Source organism: Eubalaena glacialis, chromosome 17, assembly GCF_028564815.1.
Source record: "Eubalaena glacialis isolate mEubGla1 chromosome 17, mEubGla1.1.hap2.+ XY, whole genome shotgun sequence".
Taxonomy (NCBI): Eukaryota; Metazoa; Chordata; class Mammalia; order Artiodactyla; family Balaenidae; genus Eubalaena; species Eubalaena glacialis.
The window spans coordinates 78,581,186-78,593,555 of NC_083732.1; the positions used below are offsets into that span (position 1 = coordinate 78,581,186).

At 41.8% G+C, this 12,370-nt stretch overlaps 1 protein-coding gene across 2 annotated transcripts in view; it reads right to left on the reverse strand.

Annotated features, from left to right (window-relative positions):
- The window catches only part of ASAP1 (ArfGAP with SH3 domain, ankyrin repeat and PH domain 1), a 356,837-nt gene that overhangs the window by 100,929 nt on the left and 243,538 nt on the right, over positions 1–12,370 (reverse strand). The gene's annotated exons all lie outside the window — the stretch shown is intronic.

Here is a 12,370-nt window from a genome sequence, read left to right on the forward strand (position 1 = left end):
GAGACCTCGACGGTCCTGCTCGCAACTGTATCCTCGGCGCCAAGTTCCGTTAAGAAGAAAGCTATTTAGGAAGTGCAATCTACAGCTGGAGTAGGGGTTTTTTTTCACTGTTCCGGGGCGGTGGCCTGGGTCTCCTTGATTTTAGGGTGGTGCGAGAGCAGTCTACAGAGGAGAGGGGGAAGGATGTACCCAGCTGGGGAGCAGGGTGTCAGGGAAACCAAGGGAGGGACGGGCCAGTGTGGAAAGAGTCAGGAAAACAAGGGCTGAGAAATGCTATGCAGTCCGTCTTCAGGGGGAGCCCTGGCATCTTGGCGAAACCAGTTTCAGCAGCGTGGAACCGAGACCGCAGGGACCCGCAGCACCGGTTACAGATGGAGAGGCTGGCGGGTCCCCTCATTCGAGAGGGAATTTTACTCATTTGTGAGCATATTCATTTATCAGGCTGTCCACCCGTCCAACCACCCTTCCATCGCTCATTTACGAAGTACCTATTCTGTGACACCTGCTACGCCAGGGCCTGGGACGGGGGTGCGATGATGTATACAACACGGCCTACCTATAGAGAGCTGGCACCCCAAGGGCAGACACAGTCAGTATGCAACCAGCTCTACCGCATGATGATGTTAGGCAGAGGGAGAAGGTGGTGTGAGAAGAAGCAACACTGACGCTTACAGGCTCTGTGCGTGACGCTCTTAACCACAGCTCTAAAGCGAGGCTACTAGAACCTGTCGTGGGTGGCTGCTGTGAAGATGCAACGAGTTAATGCACGGGGAAAGTGCTGGTGTGCTCCCTGACACCTGGGAAGTGTTTATTACCTTAAAAATCCTATGGGATGTTAAATACGAATAAGGCAATGTGGGAGCAGAGGGGCAGGGCGGGGAGACCTTCCTTCCAGCCCTGAACTCCTCCCTAGCCCTGCCCCGTGGCTCTCACCCGAGGCTTCCTGCAGCTCCAAGTCACTCCACGTCTTGCCCTCCCTGACCACCAATGTGACACACGAGGGCGGTTTTCCAATGCACACCACCAGAGGGCTCGGGTCAGAAACAATCATCTCTTTCTTTTTTATTTCAAAGACAAAGAGATTCCTACCAAGACATTCCATCTTTGCAATCTCACCACCACCCATGCAGAGAAACAGCCGGGCTGGAAGGCCGGCCAACAGTGAGAGGGCCGTGATGCACAACCTACGTTCCGGGAGGTCGAGGGCACTGGTTCTTAGGGTGTGGGGTGAAAATAATATCAATAACATTAATATTTAATTATCAATAATAATCAAACATTATATTTAATTAATAACAGTAATATATAATAATTTATAATTATATTATTAGATAATTATTGATAATATAATTCTATAATAGCTATAATATTTAATTAATAATAATAAATATGATTAATGACAACGGTTTGAGGCTTTCCAAAGGGTCACAGTATGTAAACTGATATACAGAATATCTGTGGTATTAAAATTTCACGGAGAAAGTTATTAGGAAAAGACTATCTTTGTAAAAGCTCCTTGGGGTGGGAGTTTGCAGGTAGTAATAATAAAAGAAAAGGTTGAAAAACACTGGCTTTGGGTATGAGATGGGAAAAACAAAGATTAACAGGACTCATTCTCTGCCCTAGACAGAGAGTGGGAATAACATTTTGCTCTGAGTCCTCAACAATCTCATTCCTGGGTCACAAGCCCCCTGCATCCTGCTACCCTGTGGGTCTTGGGCGCTTGCGTGGATGGTGGTAAGTGAGGCAGGGATCTCCGCTCATCAAGCCAGAACCTACCTTTCCTCTGTTCGTGGAGATCTTGCATTCTCATCTCAACACTTACCGCCCTTAACCCTTTATATATGTATCTGTTTCCTTATTTGTTTGCTGTGTTCCCAATTTGAATGCAAGCTCTTTGAGACTGGCGTCTGTAAGTTCACTGCTATGTTTCCAGAATTTAGAACACTGCATAGCACAGAGTAGGTACTCAATAAATATTTGTACAATGAAGGAAATACAAAGTCACATGTGTATAAGGGTCTTCTCTACAGGAATGTTTATACTGATGCTAAGTTTAGTGCTTATCAATAGGGGACCAGTTAATAAATTATGGAAGTTGTACACAATTGCCATAAAAATGAGAAAGCTTTTTATGTCTAACTTTGGAAATATCTCCAAGATAAACTGTTTTGTGATAAAAGCAAAGTGAAATACAGTATTCATGGTGTACAAGGATTTGTATAAAAAGAGGAAAAAAATATGTCCATGCTTCAATTATTTCTGAGAGGATACAGACTAAACTGCTGACACTGGTCCCTGCCAGGGATGGACACGGGGTAGGGCAAGGACACAGGGTGGGAGAGGAGCCTCGTACTGTGTACCTTCTGCATTTCGAGGGGGTAACATGTACTACATTATGTATTCAAGAAAAGTAAAAATTCTAAAACAAAACACAAAGAGACAGTGATCATAAATCATTTTTAACTATTAGTCCTAAATCAAGGCTTTCCCCAGTGTCTCTCATCCTTCGGGAAATGAAGCAGGAAAAAACAAAAAATACATAAACATCATTGCCACCTTGGCCTGAAGGCTGTGTTACAAAGTAACAATAAAAGAATCGTGAAAGTCTGTGGTCTGTACTCAATGTGGGGGTTATTGGGAAGGAAAAGTCCCTCAAAAACCACGTACTGACCACACAACCAACACACGGCATCACCTTTCGGCCCAGTCATCATGGTCAGGCACTGGGCAGGAGTGTGGACTGCAGTCGCATTGATGGAAAACCCCAAGAATTAAGAATTTCTCTGTGGTTATCCACGCACATACTCTTGGGGGCTGATAAGAAACCAAGAAGGCAAAATAACCGTGTATTATGAATTCAGAATCTTCCCAGTGATGATCCTATGAAAAGGCCACAGGAAAAAAAATTTAAACTTACAGAGTCCTCCTAACTTATTTCCCAGTGAAAAGGTAGGTTAATTTATAAAAACTGGCAAAGGAGATTGTGTTAAGTGAATAGTAACTGTCTGTTATTATAAAGATACTGAAAGAAGTCAGAGAGAACAGAGCGATCTCAAGAGGAGGAAACTTTTAGGACATATTTGGGCCAAACTAAATGTCCTTCCTTGGCCATCCCAACTAAGAAGAACACCTACTCTCTCAGGTATTTTAAGGTGTTGCTCTGTGACAGGGATGGATCACAAGGCTTCACAGGTGTAGGATTCTGTCATTTTCCTGTTTGTTTGTTTTTTTTAATTTTCCGGCTCTTTCAGGAATCCTTTTCATGACCTGAGCAAACTGTTCATTGCAAACGAATGTGTAACAAAAGCATTCCATGGGCAATGCAGCCAACGTAACAACATAACACAATAATAATATTAGTGGACAGACTGCCCGTATCACCTTCAGAATCCTCAGATTTTTAAAAGGAGCCTTTCAATTCTATTATATAATTATTTCCCATTGACTTTACCGAAGTCCTATTGATTACTCCACTCTCATTTACTCTCAATCCGTTTCCTTTATCAATAAAGTTAAATTAACGTTAAGTTCTTTATGTGATTCAAGATGACACAAGGTTAGAGCGCATGTTTTGAAAAGTATATCTTTTGCATTTTATTAAGCACACAACACATTAAAGACCATTTCAGGAATGATGTGTAGTTGGGTAAAGACACTGCTTTCCAAACAAACTGCTGCTCGTTTCCTTCCTCACAAAAGCGAAATTTCCCTGGGACTTCCCTGGTGGTCCAGTGGCTAAGACTCCATGCTCCCAATGCAGGGGACCTGGGTTCGATCCCTGGTCAGTAGAACTAGATCCCGCATGCCGCAACTAAGACCCGACGCAGCCAAATAAATAAGTATTAAAAAGGGAGGGGGGGGAATTTCCCCTAGGAGCATATACATCAAGCCCACCAAAAAATTTGGGATAAACCAGACAGGAGGTGGCTGAGGTCTACCGTTCTGCATAACGATGCAAAAATGACTTGTTTAAGCAAATAAACTGTAATTAATATTGGCTTTGATAAAAATAACCATTTATTCCTTACAACTGCTTAAACACTACCAGACATTATACAAACTGGCCCTGTAATTCCAGCCATTGGAAATGACTTCAGGAACAATTTTCCTGTGTATATAAACACACACACATCTATGCCCTTATTTTTTCTTCACCCCTATATAGCTTTGCTACAAAATGAAATGGTCTCATTACCTGTTTACTGATTTGTCACCTGTCTTTCTTTTCTAGAAGGTATGTTCCTTAAGGGGAGGCAGCTCATCTGCCTTGTTCACTAATTGACCCGATTCCAACACAGGAGCCAAGAAGCAGTTGCAGGTCGCCACGCTGCAGGGCAGCTTCTGGCTGGCCTGTGTGGGCCTCGCGGGGCAGTGACTCAGCACCGCCAGCACCGCCGCTGTCCTTCCCTGTTTGAGAGCAGGAGAGAGCAGCACAGCTCTGCAAACGGCACCCCCATACACGCCCGCCCCTAACACCTACGTGCACAGGCGACTGTATCCATTAACGAGGACGTAACCTGCTTGCTCTGTCACCCTGCACTAGTTCTGACCGCCTCTCTCCACTGCCCACTGGCTCCCCCTCTCTCTCCTTCCCCTCTGCAGAGGGAAACAGTTCCTCCGAAAGTAAGGCTAATGCCAATCGGCTGACTTGCTCAACACGTTGGAAAATCCAATTAAAGTCATGAGCCAGTTCCCAGCAGTTCTGCTGAGATTCCCTGGTATAAATGAGGTATTCTGTCTGGCGTGTTAACTCCTTCATGCCCTAGAGAGTTACTCACCACCTTGAAGCTATTTTACAGTGGTACCTTGTCATCAGGCCGTTTTCCAGGGCATTAAGAACTGGAGAAAAGAGTTTTTGGTGGGAGCCGAGAGGCATGAGGCCACACATCACTCCTGGCCTGTGACTCTGGGAGAACCGTCTGACTTGCTGACTTGGCTTCCTGATTTAAAAATGGGTGTCCTGGCACCTTCCTCAACTAGCCCACGCCGATGTGAGGGGGCACCAACGAAGCTCCCACTTCACTGCAGACACACAGGGTTGCCTGCTTCATTGGCTGCTCCTGGTAACCCTGCAAGGTGTGTTCAAACACACTATTAAGTGGAGGCGTCAAAGCACAAACCAGGTCCGACACTAAAGGCAATGAACTGCTTACAGCACCATCTTCTTACAGATATCGGAATGCTTTGAAAACTACAATATACTATATATATGAATGAACAGTTATTATAAGCTATTACTGACCTATTAAGCTAAGCTTTATTTTATTTGGTTGCATATGCACTAAGGGGAAACAAAGAATACTGCTCAGAAGTGGAGGGATGAAAGTTAATGATACCACCTCATCCACTGTTAAGGGCTTTGTAAGTGTACCCTTCACAGATGCCCGAGTGCCCCGTGCTCACACGGTCAAGCAGGTAACATGCACTCAGCTAGGGTGTGCTTGGGCAAGTCATTCAAGGCCACTCCATATGCTGCCAAGGGGCTGTGTGACATACAGATACGGCCTGCAATGCATGTACAACAACAGACTCTTAATAAAGTGTGACTCGGTTTATTTTCTTAGAATTCTTTACACTTGAAAGGCTCAGCAGTAGTGGTGGAAAAAACATAATGATAGCATTTCAGATACTGAAATAGGTCTTTTGAGGCTGGGGAGGTGGAGGGGGGAGACTCCCAAAGGTCCTTCACATCGCACCACTCTCTCCACGGGAAATTCCGTAGTTGTTTCCCTGCCTCATTCTATAAACTGTACGATAATGCATCCCATTACACCATGTTCTAACCTAGGCAGTCTGAAATAGTTATTAAAATGACAGACAGTACTGTGCTTAACATATGTTATCTAAAGTTATTGCTTAAAACAACTCTGTAAGATGGGTCTTAGTCTCACCCAGTTAATATGGAAACAGGCTCAGAGAGGTTAAGCAACTTGCCCAAGGTCAAACAGTAAGTAAGGCAGATGGTCAGGTTACTAACTAAGGTTTTTACTAACTCCAAAGGCCAGTCTCATGTGCTGTGTCATGCTGTTAGACTGATGTTTTAAAGTGATTTATCAGATCATATCACTTTCCTGCTTAAAACACATCAACCATTTCCCATCGAACTGGATTCAAAATCCAACCTCCCAGTATAGGTCTAACCCCAGCACAACCTGTCTTAAGCCCCTCCACCCATTCCCACTACCCTTCAACCACGCCAGGCCTCCTCGGCTTCTCAACCCATCAAGTTCTCTCTTGCTGGCACGTGCTGTGCTCTCCGCCTGGACCACTCGTCCTCTGGCTACTGGCAAAGCGCCTTCCAGTCTCCATGCCACTTCCTCAGTGAGGTCTTGACCGTTCTAGCTCTAGATTGATCAATTCTCCCTAATCTCCCATTACTCTCAACCAGGCAGAACAGGCTCGCTTTCAAGAGTCTGCATTTTAGAGTTACTTGTTTCTTCGCTGTCGGGAGCAAAGCTTCTTGAGGGCAGGGGCTGTGACTGTTTTGTCCACCACTGTGTTGCATCAACCCCCTAGTGCGGTATAGACACGATATACACTGAGTAAAATGTTTGTTGATTGAGTAAATGGATGAAGAAATGAGTTCCCCTTCAAAGCAGGCAAGCTGTTCTGAGACTCAGAAGTGTTACAGCATCTGAACCAGTTCTGGTCTTCCTGGTGCGCTCAGCATCAGAATGGAAGGGCGGGGAGGTGGGGGGGTGGACTTAGGAGAGGGATGGGATATGGTTGGGTGACAGACCAAGGATACCCTCCTTCAAGCAGCTGCGAGGCTGTCTGACAGCTGGGGAAGAAAGGGTGCTCTGGACTTGACCTGCCTCCAGCTGGCTGTGTAAGTTCAGGTCCATCACTTCTCGCTCCTGCCGCTGACAAAATGAGAGAGCCATGAGGTCTCTAAAATAGCCTCCAGTTACAATCTTCCTATAGTTTAAAATGAGCTCCTGAGATACAACCGAACACAGCAGAAAAAAATCCAGACCAAGCGGGCGTACAGCTACAGTAGAGGCTTCAACTGCCTCACGAGCTGAAGGACAGCGCTGGTCCTCCCCTCAACCAAGTAATAAAACGATAACAAACAATTCTGCAGTAATGCTGAAGAGTTAGAAGGGTCAATTCATAATTCCTATCAACACTCTAAACTTTTTTGTACACTCCATGATATCCACTATAAAACTTCTGGCACAATACAACAACCTCTTGAAAAAGTCTGCAATCTCTCAAGAAAATGAGCTTCAGAATCTGACCCGAGCAAGGACTGATAGGACTACCAGGGTGCCTTGGGCTGCTGGCAGTTTCTCCGCATTTCCTGACTGACTCAAACAATAGCGAAGGAAGGGAAGTGAAAATATTATGAACTGGATTCATGCTGATCACAGCATGTGCAGAGATACCAGCGATGCTTTCAACAATTATTCTAAACAGTGAAAAAATGAAAACAATGGAAATGGTCAAAATAGGAGAGTGGGTACCTAAATTATGGTGCAAATGGTGAGCTTTCTACACAGGGGTTAGCATGATGTTACGGGTAGTGCCTCCGGATTCTGCAGGCACCTCTTTGAGGGGGCTGCAGCTGGTAATAGGGGAGAGGCTCCAAGCTCCTGACCCCGCTCCAGCCCGGGCAGCTCTGCTTTAGGGGGCTGTATGCATCCAATGAAACAAAGGTTCTCAAGCTACAATATTTTACGAAACGGGAAAACATTTTCAAAGTATATAAATAAATGAAAAATCAGGTTACAAAATAGCACTACAGTACGAACCCAGTATTGTTTAAATATTGTATGACAAAAATTACACACAGGAAAACAATATGTATGTATAAATAGAAAAAAAGGTTAGAAGATAGATAGATAGATAGATCCCAGCCCCTTAACAATAGATTGCAAGGTGACTGGTGATTATTTTTTTTGCATTTTATTTTTTTATACAGCAGGTTCTTATTAGTTATCTATTTTATCCATATTAGTGTATACATGTCAATCCCAGTCTCCCAATTCATCCCACCACCACCCCCAACCCCCGCTGCTTTCCCCCCTTGGTGTCCATACATTTGTTCTCTACATCTGTGTGTCAATTTCTGCCCTGCAAACCGGTTCATCTGTACCATTTTTCTAGGTTCCACATATATGCGTTAATATACGATATTTGTTTTTCTCTTTCTGACTTCACTCTGCATGACAGTCTCTAGATCCATCCACATCTCTACAAATGACTCAATTCCATTCCTTTTTATGGCTAAGTAATATTCCATTGTATATATGTACCACAACTTCTTTATCCATTCCTCTGTCGATGGGCATTTAGGTTGCTTCCATGACCTGGCTATTGTAAATAGTGCTGCAATGAACATTGGGTGCATGTGTCTTTTTGAATTATGGTTTTCTCTGGGTATATGCCCAGTAGTGGGATTGCTGGGTCATATGGTAATTCTATTTTTACTTCTTTAAGGAACCTCCATACTGTTCTCCATAGTGGCTGTATCAATTTACATTCCCACCAACAGTGCAAGAGGGTTCCCTTTTCTCCACACCCTCTCCAGCATTTGTTGTTTGTAGATTTTCTGATGATGCCCATTCTAACTGGTGTGAGGTGATAACTCGTTGTAGTTTTGATACGCATTTTTCTAATAATTAGTGATGCTGAGCAGCTTTTCATGTGCTTCTTGGCCATCTGTATGTCTTCTTTGGAGAAATGTCTATTTAGGCCTTCTGCCCATTTTTGGATCGGGTTTTTTTTTTTTTTTTAATATTGAGCTGCATGAGCTGCTTATATATTTTGGAGATTAATCCTTTGTCCATTGATTTGTTTGCAAATATTTTCTCCCATTCTGAGGGTTGTCTTTTCGTCTTCTTTGTAGTTTCCTTTGCTTTGCAAAAGCTTTTAAGTTTCATTAGGTCCCATTTATTTACTTTTGCTTTTATTTCCATTACTCTAGGAGGTGGATCAAAAAAGATTTTGCTGTGATTTATGTCAAAGAGTGTTTTTCCTGTGTTTTCCTCTAAGAGTTTTATAGTGCCTGGTCTTACATTTAGGTCTCTAATCCATTTTGAGTTTATTTTTGTGTATGGTGTTAGGGAGTGTTCTAACTTCATTCTTTTACGTGTAGCTGTCCAGTTTTCCCAGCACAACTTATTGAAGAGACTGTCTTTTCTCCATTGTATATCCTTGCCTCCTTTGTCATAGATTAGCTGACCATAGGTGTGTGGGTTTATCTCTGGGCTTTCTATCCTGTTCCATTGATCTCTATTTCTGTTTTTGTGCCAGTACCATAGTCTTAATTACTGTAGCTTTGTAGTATAGTCTGAAGTCAGGGAGTCCAATTCCTCCAGCTCCATTTTCTACCCTCAAGATTGCTTTGGCTATTTGGGGTCTTTTGTGTCTCCATACAGATTTTTCTGCAATACATGTCTTTTGTCTCCCTAGGTAGGTTTATTCCTAGGTATTTTATTCTTTTTGTTGCAATGGTAAATGGGAGTGTTAACTTAATTTCTCTTTCAGATTTTTCATCATTAGTGTATAGGAATGCAAGATATTTCTGTGCATCAATTTTGTATCGTGCAACTTTACCAAATTCATTGATTAGTTCTAGTATTTTTCTGGTGGCATCCTTAGGATTCTGTATGTATAGTATCATGTCATCTGCAAACAGTGACAGTTTTACTTCTTTTCCAATTTGTATTCCTTTTATTTCTTTTTCTTCTCTGATTGCCGTGGCTAGGACTTCCAAAACTATGTTGAATAATAGTGGTGAGAGTGGACATCCTTGTCTTGTTCCTGATCTTAGAGGAAATGCTTTCAGTTTTTCACCTTTGAGAATGATGTTTGCTGTTGGTTTGTCATATATGGCCTTTATTATGTTGAGGTAAGTTCCCTCTATGCCCACTTTCTGGAGAGTTTTTATCATAAATGGGTGTTGAATTTTGTCAAAAGCTTTTCCTGCAACTATTGAGATGATCATATGGTTTTTATTCTTCAATTTGTTAATATGGTGTATCACATTGATTGATTTGCATATATTGAAGAATCCTTGCATCCCTGGGATAAATTCCACTTGATCATGGTGTATGATCCTTTCAGTGTGTTGTTGGATTCTGTTTGCTAGTATTTTGTTGAGGATTTTTGCATGTATATTCATCAGTGATATTGGTCTGTAATCTTTTTTTGTAGTATCTTTGTCTGGTTTTGGTATCAGGGTGATGGTGGCCTCATAGAATGAGTTTGGGAGTGTTCCTTCCTCTGCAATGTTTTCGAAGAGTTTGAGAAGGATGGGTGTTAGCTCTTCTCTAAATGTTTGATAGAATTCACCTGTGAAGCCATCTGGGCCTGGACTTTTGTTTGTTGGAATATTTTTAATCACAGTTTCAATTTCATTACTTGTGATTTGTCTGTTCATATTTTCTAATTCTTCCTGGTTCAGTGTTGGAAGGTTATACCTTTCCAAGAATTTGTCCATTTCTTCCAGGTTGTCCATTTTATTGGCATAGAGTTGCCTGTAGTAGTCTCTTAGAATGCTTTGTCTTTCTGCAGTGTCTGTTGTAACTTTTCCTTTTTCATTTCTAATTTTATTGATTTGAGTCCTCTCCCTCTTTTTCTTGATGAGTCTGGCTAATGGTTTATCAATTTTGTTTATCTTCTGAAAGAACCAGCTTTTAGTTTTATTGATCTTTGCTATTGTCTTCTTTGTTTCTATTTTATTTATTTCTGCTCTGATCTTTATGATTTCTTTCCTTCTACTAACTTTGGGTTTTGTTTGTTCTTCTTTCTCTAGTTCCTTTAGGTGTAAGGTTAGGTTGTTTGAGATGTTTGTTGTTTCTTCAGGTAGGACTGTATTGCTATAGACTTCCCTCTTAGAACTGCTCTTGCTGCATCCCACAGGTTTTGGATCATCACGTTTTCATTGTCACTTGTCTCTGGGTATTTTTTGATTTCCTCTTTGATTTCTTCAGTGACGTCTTGGTTATTTAGTAATGTATTGTTTAGCCTCCATGTGTTCGTGTTTTTTACGTTTTTTCCTCTGTAATTGATTTCTAATCTCATAGCGTTGTGGTCAGAAAAGATGCTTTATATGATTTCAGTTTTCTTAAATTTACTGAGGCTTGATTTGTGACCCAAGATGTGATCTATCCTGGAGAATGTTCTGTGCGCACTTGAGAAGAAAGTGCAATCTGCTGGTTTTGGATGGAATGTCCTATAAACACCAATTAAATCTATTTGGTCTATTGTGTCATTTAAAGCTTGTGTTTCCTTATTAATTTTCTGTTTGTGTGATCTGTCCATTGGTGTAAGTGAGGTGTTAAGGTACCCCACTACTACTGTGTTACTGTCGATTTCCTCTTTTATAGCTGTTAGCAGTTCCCTTATGTACTGAGATGCTCCTATGTTGGGTGCATATATATTTATAATTGTTATATCTTCTTCTTGGATTGATCCCTTGATCATTATGTAGTGTCTTTCCTTGTCTCTTGTAACATTCTTTATTTTAAAGTCTATTTTATCTTATATTAGTATTGCTACTCCAGCTTTTGATTTCCATTTTCATGTAATATCTTTTTCCATCCCCTCAGTTTCAGTCTGTATGTGTCCCTAAGTCTGAAGTGGGTCTCTTGTAGACAGCATATAGATGGGTCTTGTTTTTGTATCCATTCAGCGAGCCTGTGTCTTTTGGTTGGAGCATTTAATCCATTCATGTTTAAGGTAATTATCGATATGTATGTTCCTATTACCATTTTCTTTATTGTTATGGGTTTGTTTTTGTAGGTCCTTTTCTTCTCTTGTGTTTCCCACTTAGAGAAGTTCCTTTAGCATTTGTTGTAGAGCTGGTTTGGTGGTGCTGAATTCTCTTAGCTTTTGCTTGTCTGTAAAGCTTCTGATTTCTCCATTGAATCTGAATGAGATCAGTGCTGGGTAGAGTAATCTTGGTTGTAGGTTCTTCCCTTTCATCACTTTAAATATGTCCTGCCACTCTTTCTGGCTTGTAGAGTTTTTGCTGAGAAATCAGCTGTTAACCTTATGGGAGTTCCCTTGTATGTTATTTGTTGTTTTTCCCCTGCTGCTTTCAATAATTTTTCTTTGTCTTTAATTTTTGCCAATTTGATTACTATGTGTCTCGGCATGTTTCTCCTTGGGTTTATCCTGTATGGGACTCTCTGCGCTTCCTGGACTTGGGTGGCTATTTCCTCTCCCATGTTAGGGAAGTTTTCAACTGTAATCTCTTCAAATATTTTCTCAGGTCCTTTCTCTCTCTCTTCTCCTTCTGGGACCCCTATAATGCGAATGTTGTTGCGTTTAATGTTGTCCCAGAGGTCTCTTGGGCTGTCTTCATTTCTTTTCATTCTTTTTTCTTTATTCTGTTCCACAGCAGTGAATTCCACCA